This window comes from Calliphora vicina, chromosome 3, assembly GCF_958450345.1.
Source record: "Calliphora vicina chromosome 3, idCalVici1.1, whole genome shotgun sequence".
Lineage (NCBI taxonomy): Eukaryota > Metazoa > Arthropoda > Insecta > Diptera > Calliphoridae > Calliphora > Calliphora vicina.
The window spans coordinates 50,264,367-50,279,447 of NC_088782.1; positions in this window are offsets into that span (position 1 = coordinate 50,264,367).

The window sequence follows — 15,081 nt, forward strand, 5'->3', positions numbered from 1 at the left end:
AATCGGTCCACAAATGATTGAGATATAAAGAAAAACCCAGGATAACCTCTATTTTTGACCTATTTTAGACCTTCACACAGGTACTAAAGTATATGTATGTAAGATCGACTTTTTGGGCTGTTTTTTTTTATACCCTTCACCATGAGTGGCAAGGGTATATATAAGTTTGTCATTCCGTTTGTAATTTCCACATTTTTCATTTGCGACCCCATAAAGTATATATATTCTGGATCGTTATAGATAGCGGAATCGATATAGCCATGTCCGTCTGTCCGTCTGTGTGTTGAAATCAACTTTCCGAAGCCCCCAAATAACATACATACATGATTCATATATCAATATCTCCGGAATTCTTCCGGCTCGGTTGCTATTTAAAATCGAGAAAATCGGTCCACAAATGGCTGAGATATAAGGAAAAAACCAGGACAACCTGGATTTTTTACCTATTTTTGACCTATATCTGGATTACTAAGTCATTAATATAGACAATATGGATATCTAATGATAGATATTTCAGAGACCTTTGCATCGACGTATATAAGACCATAGTAAGTTGGACCTGGGCTGAGATATAACCAAAAAAACCAAAACACAATGTAATTTGTTATTGTTTTCCATGACGTCATGCAAATATATGTATAATAACAAACAAATCTTTATTTGTATGTATGTATGTATGTATGTATGTATGTATGTATGTATGTGTTTTTTTGTCAATCTTCAGCAATGCGAATTTATATACCAGGTGGTGTCGATTCTACAACAAGTACAACATTTACAAAAACCACTTGCAATTTGTTTTTGTTTATGTGGTTTAAGCTGTCAAAGTTTGCCTGTTGTTTGTGTTACTTTTACGTTTGTTGTAGCATTCGCCGCAACAATCACAGGATAATTGACAGCTCAAACAGCATTAATCAGCTGTGCTATCAACACCACCTAGTATATAAATTCGCCTTGAGAGAGAGCTTTTTATAATGTGTTCTCAAAAGAGCAACTCTCTCACGCGTACACAGAACCAGTGTTGCTATATGTTTTTTGAAGAAAACTTTTTATTTCTAAGTACATACTAAAATTACAAAATCCAATTCGTACATATGTATATGTAATCAAACTGAGATAATTTATGTGAATTTAGTGCTGGAGACACTTTCAATATATTCAAATCAATCTCCCCATTTAGTGAATGAATTTGGGGACTATCATTTTGAAATCATCGGTTCAACTTATTGATATCAATTTGCCAAAAAATTTTTTTTTTTAAAAATAAAACTTTTTGCGTCTCAAAATCCTTCCAAAAAAGGGAAAACTTGACATATGGTAACACTGCACAGAACACATATTGTACAAAAACAACAACCACGTTGTTTGAGCACGTTGCTTTTGCGCTTATTTCATTTTTGTTGTTGTTTGTTGCTATTGTCAAAAAATAATTGAGCAACGCAACCACTCCCAGCAAGGCGAATCTATAGAAGGTGACGACAGAACTACAACATGTACAAAAACAACAGGTACTTTGTTTTTGTTAAAAGATAGTCGAACTGTCAAAGTTGCCTGTTGTTGTTTTTGCTTTTGGGTTTGTTGTATTTTTCGCCACAACAATCACAAGTGAATTGACAGTTCACTTGTCTAAACAATTCGCCTTGACTCCCATATTGTTATTCTATTTTTTTAGCCGTTTTTAAACATGAAAGTAAATAACAAACATTTCAGAAAAAGCTTTTTGTTCGATTGTTGTGTTTAATTCTTTTAATACCCTTCATCATAAGTGGCAAGGCTATAACATATGTATATTTAAGTTTGTCATTCCGTTTGCAATTTCTATAAAATTTTATGAAATTTCAACAGATTATGTAAACGATTCTATATTGGATTTGCTGTTACGGTTCCATATGTGTTCTCCTATTATAAGATTTAATTTTAATCTTATATACAGGGATGGAAAATTATATTTTTGTTCCGTATTAAAATAGTATTAGAAAATTACTTTCTTCATCACCAGAGTACTTAAAATTTTAATATTACTGTAGCTTTATGTTGTAAACAGTCATCTGTTATCACAAAATTGTCTATAGAAAGTGCTGTTGAATACGAGATTTTCTATAGAAAATGCTGTTATAATAGACAAGATTTTTAAAGAAAATGCTGTTTTTCATACGATTTTCTATAGAAAAAATACTGTTATACACAACATGTCCAAAAAATATAGTTATAGACAAGATTTTCTATAGAAAATTATTTTATTTTCTATAGAAAAATGTTACACTCAAGATTTTCAACAGAAAATATAGTTATAATTAAGATTTTCTACAGCAAATATTGTTATACACAAGATTGTTTATAGAAAATATTGTTCTACGCAATATTTTCTATAGAAAATATTGTTCTACGCAAGATTTTCTATAGAAAATATTGTTCTACACAAGATTTTCTATAGAAAATATTGTTCTACGCAAGATTTTCTATAGAAAATATTGTTCTATACCAGATTTTCTATAGAAAATATCGTCATACACAAGATTTTCTATAGAAAATATTGTTATACTCAAGATTTTCTACAGAAAATGTTGTCCTACACAAGATTTTCTATAGAAAAAATCGTCATACACAAGATTTTCTATAGAAAATATTGTTCTACGCAAGATTTTCTATAGAAAATATTGTTCTATACCAGATTTTCTATAGAAAATATCGTCATACACAAGATTTTCTATAGAAAATATTGTTATACTCAAGATTTTCTACAGAAAATGTTGTCCTACACAAGATTTTCTATAGAAAAAATCGTCATACACAAGATTTTCTATAGAAAATATTGTTATACTCAAGATTTTCTATAGCAAATATTGTTATACTCAAGATTTTCTACAGAAAATATTGTTCTACACAAGATTTTCTATAGAAAATATTGTTCTACACAAGAAAATATTGTTCTACACAAGATTTTCTATAGAAAATATTGTACTACACAAGATTTTCTATAGAAAATATTGTTCTACACAAGATTTTCTATAGAAAATATCGTCATACACAAGATCTTCTATAAAAAATATTGTTATACTCAAGATTTTCTACAGAAAATATTTTCTATAGAAAATATTGTTCTACACAAGATTTTCTATAGAAAATATTGTTCTACACAAGATTTTCTATAGAAAATATTGTTCTACACAAGATTTTCTATAGAAAATATTGTTCTACACAAGATTTTCTATAGAAAATATTGTTCTACACAAGATTTTCTATAGAAAATATTGTTCTACACAAGATTTTCTATAGAAAATATCGTCATACACAAGATCTTCTATAGAAAATATTGTTATACTCAAGATTTTCTACAGAAAATATTTTCTATAGAAAATATTGTTCTACACAAGATTTTCTATAGAAAATATTGTTCTACACAAGATTTTCTATAGAAAATATCGTCATACACAAGATCTTCTATAGAAAATATTGTTATACTCAAGATTTTCTACAGAAAATATTTTCTATAGAAAATATTGTTCTACACAAGATTTTCTATAGAAAATATTGTTCTACACAAGATTTTCTATAGAAAATATCGTCATACACAAGATTTTCTATAGAAAATATTGTTCTACACAAGATTTTCTATAGAAAATATTGTTCTACACAAGATTTTCTATAGAAAATATTGTTCTACACAAGATTTTCTATAGAAAATATTGTTCTACACAAGATTTTCTATAGAAAATATTGTTCTACACAAGATTTTCTATAGAAAATATCGTCATACACAAGATCTTCTATAGAAAATATTGTTATACTCAAGATTTTCTACAGAAAATATTTTCTATAGAAAATATTGTTCTACACAAGATTTTCTATAGAAAATATTGTTCTACACAAGATTTTCTATAGAAAATATTGTTCTACACAAGATTTTCTATAGAAAATATTGTTCTACACAAGATTTTCTATAGAAAATATTGTTCTACACAAGATTTTCTATAGAAAATATTGTTCTACACAAGATTTTCTATAGAAAATATTGTTCTACACAAGATTTTCTATAGAAAATATTGTTCTACACAAGATTTTCTATAGAAAATATTGTTCTACACAAGATTTTCTATAGAAAATATTGTTCTACACAAGATTTTCTATAGAAAATGTTGTTCTACACAAGATTTTCTATAGAAAATATTGTTCTACACAAGATTTTCTATAGAAAATATTGTTCTACACAAGATTTTCTATAGAAAATATTGTTCTACACAAGATTTTCTATAGAAAATATTGTTCTACACAAGATTTTCTATAGAAAATATTGTTCTACACAAGATTTTCTATAGAAAATGTTGTTCTACACAAGATTTTCTATAGAAAATGTTGTTCTACACAAGATTTTCTATAGAAAATGTTGTTCTACACAAGATTTTCTATAGAAAATGTTGTTCTACACAAGATTTTCTATAGAAAATGTTGTTCTACACAAGATTTTCTATAGAAAATGTTGTTCTACACAAGATTTTCTATAGAAAATGTTGTTCTACACAAGATTTTCTATAGAAAATGTTGTTCTACACAAGATTTTCTATAGAAAATGTTGTTCTACACAAGATTTTCTATAGAAAATGTTGTTCTACACAAGATTTTCTATAGAAAATGTTGTTCTACACAAGATTTTCTATAGAAAATGTTGTTCTACACAAGATTTTCTATAGAAAATGTTGTTCTACACAAGATTTTCTATAGAAAATGTTGTTCTACACAAGATTTTCTATAGAAAATGTTGTTCTACACAAGATTTTCTATAGAAAATGTTGTTCTACACAAGATTTTCTATAGAAAATGTTGTTCTACACAAGATTTTCTATAGAAAATGTTGTTTGCAACGACGTATATAAGACCATAGTAAGTTGGACCTACAATCGAAAAAATATTTTTTAACCCAAATTTTTTTTTCACTAAATTTTAAAAAAAATTAAAAAACAATTTCGAGAAAAAATTCCAAAAAATTGGAAAAATAAAATTGAATTTGTGTTTACCTAAAAATATTTAAAATTTGTATTTTAAAGTATAATTTGGTGAAGGGTATTTAAGATTCGGCACAGCCGAATATAGCTCTCTTACTTGTTAAATCTATATATTTAAAAATACAAGGCCTGACTCATTCATTCACTCACTCACTCATTCACTGACACATCAGTCATGAGTCCAAAAAAAACCCAAAAATTCGAACGTACGTATACTTTAGTAACTGTGTATACAGTATTGGCCATAACTATAGCACCCCCTCAATGGATTTTTTCAAATTATAATTTTTTTGATAAAAACTGCTTTTTTGGGATGTATTTTGTATATATTTTATTAACTAATATTGTTAATGTTCATTTAATATTCGTTTAGTAAAAGATACTTTTATTAAAAATTAATTTAAAATGATAAATCATATAAAAACTCAAAACGCATCGGACAAAACAAAAGCACCCTCTTATAAGATGTTTAAAAATTTGACTCGGTACTGCATATTTGCAATGTGAGTTATCGGGAATCACAATGAATGGACTTAAAAATTCCAAAAGATAAAAATATAGGAAGACGTAGTGTGCAAAATTTAAGTTTTATACAGTTTATTGTGAAAAAAAAACAATGATAAGGAACAAGTACTCCAGTAAATTTAAAATTAAAGTTATTGAAGACAGGAAGACGGGCTTATCACTACATGAATTTAGTAAAAAATATTCAATTAACAGATCAGTTATTTCCAGACTCGTTTCAAAATTTTTTAAGACTGGTCGAAAATCTCCGGTGCATTCTGGAGGTCGTTCGCGAAAAAACACGATATTATGATTCCTTGATCAAAAGAGCAATACAAAAAGATCCTGCAGCATCAGCTATTCAAGTACGAACAAGTTTAGGATTATGCGTTAGCGAAAGAACAATCCGTAGAAGAGTAATAGAAGCCCGATTATTCAGCTGACGACCAGCAAAAAAAAACATTTCTATCAGCTAAGAACAAGAAAGCTAGACTGAAATTTGTCAAAGCCCACATCAACTGGAGTGTCCAAAAATTAAAGACAGTACTGTTCCCTGCCGAATCCAAATACAACTTAAAAAGTTCCGCTGGAATAAGGCGTGTACGCAGACCAAAAGGAGGAAGACAGAATCCTAAGTATTGCAAAGGAACAATTAAACATGGAGGAGGTAATGTAATGGTCTGGGGTTGCTTTTCTGGTCAAGGATTTGGGCCAAATCATAAAATTTATGGGATTATGGATCGGTTCATGTACCGTGATGTATTGAAAGCTGTAATGTTGCCTTATGCCAGTGAAGAGATGCCAATTATAGGGAGCTACCAACAGGATAACGATTCTAAGCACCCCTCCAAAGTTTGTAAGACTTGGCTACACAGCAATAAGATTCAAGTTCTTCATTGGCCTGGTCAATCTCCCGATCTCAATCCTATTGAGAACTTGTGGCACATTGTTAATATGAAAATAAATAGTGAACATTTTTTAAATAAGGATCGGAAATTTTCACGATTTATTTCATGCCGTTAAAATAGCCTGGGAAGGAATATCGAAAAACGCCATAAAAACATATTATCTTCTATGCCAAGAGATGTTATTGTGCCATCCAAAACAAAGGATTTGCAACAAAAAATTAACTAAAATTTTTTTTATAGTATATCCTTGAAGGGGTACTTTAGTTTTGTCCGTTTCATTTTCTACCTTAAAATATTTTTTGATTTTAAGTTACCTCTTATAGAAAGGTTAACTTTGAAAGTATTTGTTTATCAATAGTAAACATATTAACAAATGAAAATAATACATAATATATATTTAAAACTTTGATTTTATACAAAAAAATACCATATGAAAAAAATTCATTGAGGTGCTTTAGTTATGGCCAATACTGTATATCTGGACTATGTCATTAATATAGGCAATATGGATATCTAATGATAGATATTTCAAAGACCTTTGCAACGACGTATATAAGACCATAGTAAGTTGGACCTACAATGGGTCGAAATCGGAAAAAATATTGTTTAACCCGAATTTTTTTTTCACCAACATTTTTTTTTCGCTTAATATAAAAAAAATTGAAAAAACCAAAAAAAAAATTTTAAAATTTAAAAAAAAATAAAAAATGTTTAAACTTAAAAAAACAATTTGAAAATTTTGTTTCTCCAAAAAATGAAAAAAAAACTTTGGAAAAAAAAAATTTGTTTACCTAAAAATTTGTATTTTTTTATTTCACCCGGAAAGGATTTTTTGGAAGTTTTTTCTTTCATCCTCGAGTTTCATATCTTCTTTAGAGTGAAGTGCATTGAAAACATTATTTTTGGAACACTTTAATATATCTGCAATTTCACGAATAGATTTTCCGTTTTTTTTAAATCTTCCTGAGCTTGAGCAGTGTGAACACCAGACCCATTTTTAAACAAAAGTTCAAATAATTTGATTTCAAAAGTAAAATCAAATTACAAGAATAATTTTCGTTTAGAGTACAAATTTAAAATTAAAAGTCACACATTTTTAGACCGATATCAAAATTATAAACAATTATGAAGAGGGAAAGAATTAAGCTTTCATACAATGTAATTAGTTAAGTTTTTATAAAAGTTTTTAATAAAAAGTTTTGCATTTTTTTTTATATTTATATTTATTTTTGACTATGTAATGTCCCATACATGTTTTATCAAAAACATTTTCCGCGGCACCAAACCAAAATGTCAATTTTGTTCCTCTGTGTAGTTATTTTTATTTTTTTCTATGAAAAGCTATTTTTTTGAACAGTGTTTAAAAGTCAATTTTATATAGAAAAAAAACTAGACATTACTTGTTAAAATAATATTTGCAAAAGTTATTAAACTTTTTCGAAAAAATTAAAAACTATACAAATATTTTTTTTGTAAAGTTTTTTTTTATTCATAAGCGCTGGGTGAGAAAATACTAAAAAAGGTATTAATGAAAAGATGATTAACTTGTACAATTTTCATCCGATTTTAAAAAATAATTTTGTTAAGAACTAAATTTTCTTTATATATTGGTATAAATTTGTATAAGCTTTCAGATCAAAATAGGCCATTAAAATCAAAAAAGCTGATAAATTTTGTTTTTTTTTAGATATTCTTATAACTTACAAATGTATCAAGAACTGCACATAATTTTAAAGTGTAATATGTTTTCTTTCCAAACCCTTCGGACAAAAACTGACTGTAACACAGTCAATTTTTGTCCGACGATAAGTTGACAAACATCACTGAAAACGGTTTTTTTAGAATAACTTTTGAATTTGAGAGTGTTTCTGAATTTTTTTGATACAATTTGTAATGTACTCAACAAGATCGAGATAAAATTGAATATAAACAAGTTCAATATGAACCTAAACCTTTCTAATAACATTTGTGAGTATCGGTCTACAATTGACCCTACCGCAATATAACCCCTATATCAGAAAAATATGTATGTTTACCCACATATTGATGGTGGGCAAACAAGATTCGGCACAGCCGAATATAACTCTTGTTTAATTTTCCTATTAGACTCAATTACCTTTTTTGGTGCGCTCTAACCGAAGTTGTCATCCTCAGGATTACTAAACTAGAAGGTCACAAATAATTTATGCAAATTGTTTCCTAAAATAAATAGTATTAATACATTTTGTGTTATTAATTAATTGCTTATTTATTTGGTTAATATGCTCAAAAATCCATTCATAAATATACATGTGTTTATCTGCGGTTATATCAATAAGTTAATTAATTTGTTTACTATTAAAAAATACGGTAATTAAGAACATTCATATTTAATTAATACGAAATGATCATGATAAAAACTGTCATTTTCACATAAATTAAATGTTAACTCTTTTATATATACTACATATAAATACATTAAATTTATTTAATATAGTAAAAAAAAACAAAGTTAATTATAAAATTTATCACCTCATTTATTTATGCAATTAACTATATACATATGTATGTACGTTCAATAGGGTGGCCCCAAAAACAGTTGTAAATGCTAAACAAAAGTTTTATTAGACATTTTTAAAAAATTTTGTTCTGAGTATTTGATGATTTTTTTCATATTTCTCACATATGAAATATTGGAATCATGTAAAAGATCACTGAAAGACGCTTTCAGTGAAATATCTAAAAAAAATCGTATATATCCAAAAAATATACAAACTTTTGAAATTTTTTGCAAAAAATTCTAGATTTTAAAATTTTTACATAAATTTAATTCAAATAACTGTGAGTTTTTATATAAAAAATCGAGTTTTTGTCAGAAATATGAGTGATCACAGATCGAGCTCCTTTTCTTGATTAAACGCTTATTGACCAAGTTATTAGCGAATTTAGATATATTGGGTTTTTATATAAAAAATCGATTTTTGGTCAGAAATATAAGTGATCACAGATCAAGCTCATTTTCTTGATTAAACGCTTATTTGTAGCGAAATTAGATATTTTGAGTTTTTATATAAAAATCGATTGTTGTTTAGAATATGAGTGATCACAAATCGAGCTCTTTTTCTTGATTAAACGCTTATTGGGCAAGTTACTAACGATTTTAAATATTGCGAGTTTTTATATAAAAAATCGATTTTTGTTCAGAAATATTAGTGATCACAGATTAAGCTCCTTTTCTTGATTAAACGCTTATTGGCCAAGTTATTAGCGAATTTAGATATTTTGAGTTTTTATATAAAAAATCGATTTTTGGTCAGAAATATGAGTGATCACAGATCGAGCTCCTTTTCTTGATTAAACGCTTATTGGCCAAGTTATTAGCGAATTTAGATATTTTGGGTTTTTATATAAAAAATCGATTTTTGTTACGAAATATGAGTGATCACAAATCGAGCTCCTTTTCTTGATTAAACGATTATTGGCCAAGTTATTATAGAATTTAGATATTTTGAGTTTTTCTATAAAAAATCTATTTTTGGTCAGAAATATGAGTGATCACAGATCGAGCTCTTTTTCTTGATTAAATGCTTATTGGCCAAGTTATTAGTGAATTTAGATATTTTGAGTTTTTATATAAAAAATCGATTTTTGTTCCGAAATATGAGTGATCACAGATCAAGCTCCTTTTCTTGATTAAACGCTTATTGGCCAAGTTATTAGTGAATTTAGATATTTTGAGTTTTTATATAAAAAATCGATTTTTGTTTAGAAATATGAGTGATCACATATGGAGCTCCTTTTCTTGATTCAACGCTTATTGGCGAAGTTATTAGCGATTTTAGATATTGTGAGTTTTTATATAAGTAATCAAATTATGGTCTAAAAAATATGAGTGATCACAGATCCATGCATTTTGCAGGTGTATTTAATAAGTGGACGTGGACAAATTTTATCTCTGTAAAAACTTTTGCGAACTTTAAAAAATTTGCCAAATCGGACCAGGCGTCCTTCGACTTAGGATATATCGAAACAAAATAGGCGTAGTCAATTTTTCTTTCAGTAAAAACTTAATTTGGATTACTATGAACATTTAATCAAAAAATTAGCCAAATCGGAATTTATCATTCCGTAAAAACGTAAGTGGAACTATGACCAACATTTTAAAAAAATATTTGTTTAAATCGGTCCGGCCGTTCTCAACTGATGCAATTACCAACGAACGACATTTGATTTTTATATAGATAGATTATTTCAGTACAAGAAAGACTATAATATTTTTATAGAACTCTGTGTGACTGGTGAAAATTAAAAAGGCACCAATACAACCTCAAAACTATGTACTAATACATTCTCACTACTTAGGTTTTTGACAACAGTCTTACGTTTTTTCTTTCTCAGTAACGCTTCTATGGATATATTATTCTATGACTATAAGGGCCATTATTACAACTTGCCGTTATAGTTAAAGTTACCTTTAACTATAACGGCAAGTTGTAATAATGGCCCTAAGTCTCTTAAGGTACCTTAAACATGATTTTTTTACAGTGATGAATTGAAAGATAATAAACATTTATATCTAATTAGATAACAAACATTCAAAAAAAAAATAGAAAAAGGATACAAAATTTTAATTTATAATTAATTACTAAAATGTTTTATAACAGCCATTTAAAAAGATATTTCACGACAGCTATATTTTGGTTGGATGTTCGGCTACATCTGGAGAAGGTTATTTTGGATTTTTAGTTGGGAATATCAACACTTTATTTTTCTTCCATGCAAACGGGCCAACCCTAATGCATATTAGTACATAATTCACCAAAAAGAAAAAAATGCGTTAGATTCAACTCAAAATAGCTAATTCTAAATTAGAGTTTTAATATTTCAAACGAACTGAAACATAAGCGTGATCATAAGACAGTAAATAGTGATTTAAATGGGAACAGGACAATAATCTGTGAACACTTTTATTTTCAAGCAAAAATCGATATTTCATATGTAAATTCACTGATATATAAAAATGGCTATAAGTCGGTAAATAGTTCTCTAAATTGCAAAAGGACGATTATACGCGATCACTTATATTTTCAATCAGAATTTGGTCTTTTATATGAAAATGAACATAAACGTGGCAATAAGTCGGTAAATATTGGTCCAAATGATAAAAGAGCGATAATCTGTTATCATTTATACTTTCAAACCAAATTAAATTTTTCATATGAAAATTGATTGAAGCATTAACGTGGGCATAAGTCGTTAAATAGTGGGCGGGTCAATAAGTCCATGACTTTTTTAATGAAACACAGGTTTTTGGATAAAAAACAATTTTATTTTGAGCTCTATACACTTTGTTAAACGTTTCTCCAATTTTTGTATGCCTTTTAAAAATTAAGATTTGTCGAGGTCATCAAATTAGATGTTGGTTTGTGAGATGATTTCTTCGTTGTATCAAATCTCCTTCTGCCGTGTCATTTCTTCAGGTTTGGAGACAAGAAATAGTCACTAGGGACTAAATCCGGAAAATAGGGCGGATGAGGGAGCAATTTGTAGCCTAAGTCATGGATTTTTGCCATCGAAATTACACATATGTGCATCCTTGCATTGTCCCGGTGATAAATAACTTTTTTTTTTGGCCAAATGCTTTTTTTTTAAGTCCTCACTAAATTGACCCAATAGTTAGCATAATATTCGACATTGATTATTTTACCCTTATGAAGGTAGTCAATGTGAATACACCGCCTGGTCGAATGCGAGCATACTCGGCACCCATCTTGCGGAAAGCTTTCTCATACCCAAGTGATCATTCAAAATTGAAACCACTGGTCCATGATATCTATGGCTTCCAAAATCTCTCTCGCACTTTCTATCTACGTTCCCACAAAATCAAAAACTTTGTTGACTTTTTTTCAAAATGGACCCTTTTAACACCCTTCATCTTCGTGAGAAGGGTATATATAGTTTGTCATTTCGTTAAAATCTATTTTCTGAAGACCCCAGATATCTTCGGGATCCAAATCATCAATATTTCTATCAGACATGCTTTCGAAAAGTTTCCTATTTAAAATCAGCAAAATCGGTCCCCAAATGGCTGAGATATGAGGAAAAAAACAGTTTTTTTTACCTATTTTTGACCTACTAATGACAGATATTTCAAAGACCTTTGCAACGACGTATAGTAAGTTGGACCTACAATGGGTCAAAATCAGAAAAAAAATTAAAATTTAAAAAAATTAAACAACAATTAAAAAAAAAAATTTCCAAAAAATTTAAAAACAACTTTGGAAAAAAAAATAAATTTTGATATTTAAAATTTCTATTTTGAAGTATAATTTGGTGAAGGGTATTTAAGATTCGGCACAGCCGAATAAAGCTTACTTGTTTTTTTTTCAATTTTGAGAAGAAAGGCAATTTTTTGAAGATGGTCTATTCGTGAAACCGATTTTCGAATTCTTCCATAAAAACATTTTTCCCAATTTTGAACTTATGAAAATTTGTCTTGAAATTTTGTATGTAGGCACCTCTCTCGATGTGTAAATCCACTATGGAGGGATTTTTGGAAATTCGAATTTTGTATATATTTTTTTTTTGTTCTTTTTAACTCATACCATGATCATATGGCCGTAAATTCGAATTTTAAAGGGGTACAAATGGGCAAAAACGGGTAAAATCAATATCTCTACATCTCCGGAACTAATAAAGATAGCACCAAAAATCCGCTGTTCATAAGGACCCAGATTATATATTGTTACGAAATTGTACTTGAATTCAAATATAACGATTTTAAGGGCTGATTTAAAAGTAGCATAATGCTTTCAAATAACAGTGCTGTAATAGCAAACTGTAACATATCTGTGGGCATTATTAAATAAAAGCTTTCAGTTGATTTGATCGTAAGTTGGCAACGCTGTATTCGAATTCGAATATTCAGTTAAAGAATATACACCACAGATGGCGTATGTATTAGTAAGATCTAGAATATTCGAATTTTGACAGTTAAAGAACTATCTAGACTGCAAATGGCAGTGTTATAAATAGTGGCAGAGGTTGCAGTCGTGAGTCAGTTTATCAGAGACGCTATTTGAATAAACATCAACTGAGTGCCTTAAAGTGTGCTGTATTTTTCAAGTGAATTCGTATACATTATAAAGTGTCTGTACTTCTGAGAATTTATAAACGTATATAAAAAAAACATCGAGTGACTATTTAATTCTGTTGTTGTACATTTTAAATAAATAAGAAGTTGTTACAATTTTCAAACTACTAAACGGCTTTTATTTGCAATTAAAAAGTATCCGGTTTATTTAAAGGAAATAAACTAACGTTTTGTGGGCCTGTGATCAATATTTCGATATGTTACGGAATGACAAAATCAATATACCCACATCTTCTTTGATGGTGGCTATACAAATGGCAATAATACGTTTTTCTAATTTCCAATTTTACTTAGTTTCCTAAGTACCTAATTTACATAAAATTTATTTAAAAATATTTCTTTATTTAAATAATGAGTTGTCGAAAACAACCTGACACATGTGTAAATCTTCGGAAATTAACAACACATTACAATACTTTATTTCATTGTTTTTTAAATGGTTTGTCTTTAAGTTCATTAAACAATAATTATTTGTTCATAATCAGTTTAGCCTCTAATTATCATATTGTATTTGACCGGCATACAAAAAAAAACCGACAAAAAAGGTTTAGACCCATGTAAATTAACGGCTGCATACACGTTCATGTTCATCATTCTGCTGATCATTCACTTTTACAGTTGTTGTTCTCTTGCTACTTTTGCTGTCTGTGCCCCTTCTGCCTGTTGAAGTATAATTTTATTGCTGCCAACCAACCGGCCTTTTAGGCCCATTAATCATCATACAGTGAAACAACATAAAAAAAACAAAATTATGTTTACCTTTTTTTTCTACGTAAGATTTTTGTACTAATTTTTTTAACATTTTCATTTTATTTTTCCAGTTGTTAAGAAATTGCCTTTTTGAAAAACAAATTTGGTTTAAAACATTTTGTATGTTGAGCCTAAAACAGCATAATAAAGAACAAAATCATTAAGATTAAATGATGATGCTGTGAAAAAAAAATGTTGTAGGTCATCATACTGTATGTCAGATTTATAAATAGTCTGTAATAAATGTTATTTTCTGTGTTTGTTTAGCTTTAGTTTTTCTGCTGTTGTTAGTTTACAAATGTTTAAAACAAATTACTAACGATTTTGTAGAATGTGGAATAGTTGAGTTGAGTTTATGGAGGATTTTTGCCATTGTTTGCTAAAGAATTGGAAGTATTATCATTTGTAGATACATTTTGTTACAAAAGTTGTAATTTATTTATTAAATTTAATTTTACGGCACAATTACAAAGTAACAGAGCGATCAATATGACAAGTGTAGTTAGAAGAAATCGAATCTACATCCCTAAGACTGATAGGTTGGGATACCTCTAACTGCTGTAAATTGATTTTCATAGGTTATAAGTTTGCAACAGGGGCCGAAATAAATTGAAGATTGTGCATTAAAAACACAATCAGTTTTTTTGTTGCTTCGAAAATATCAAATTTTATGCCAAAAAGTACCGCTAAAGCACACCGATTGCTCATCAAAGCTTATGGTGAATGTGTTTCATCGGTTCTAACGTTGGAGAGATGGTTTGTTCGGTTCAGAAGTGGTGATTTTGAC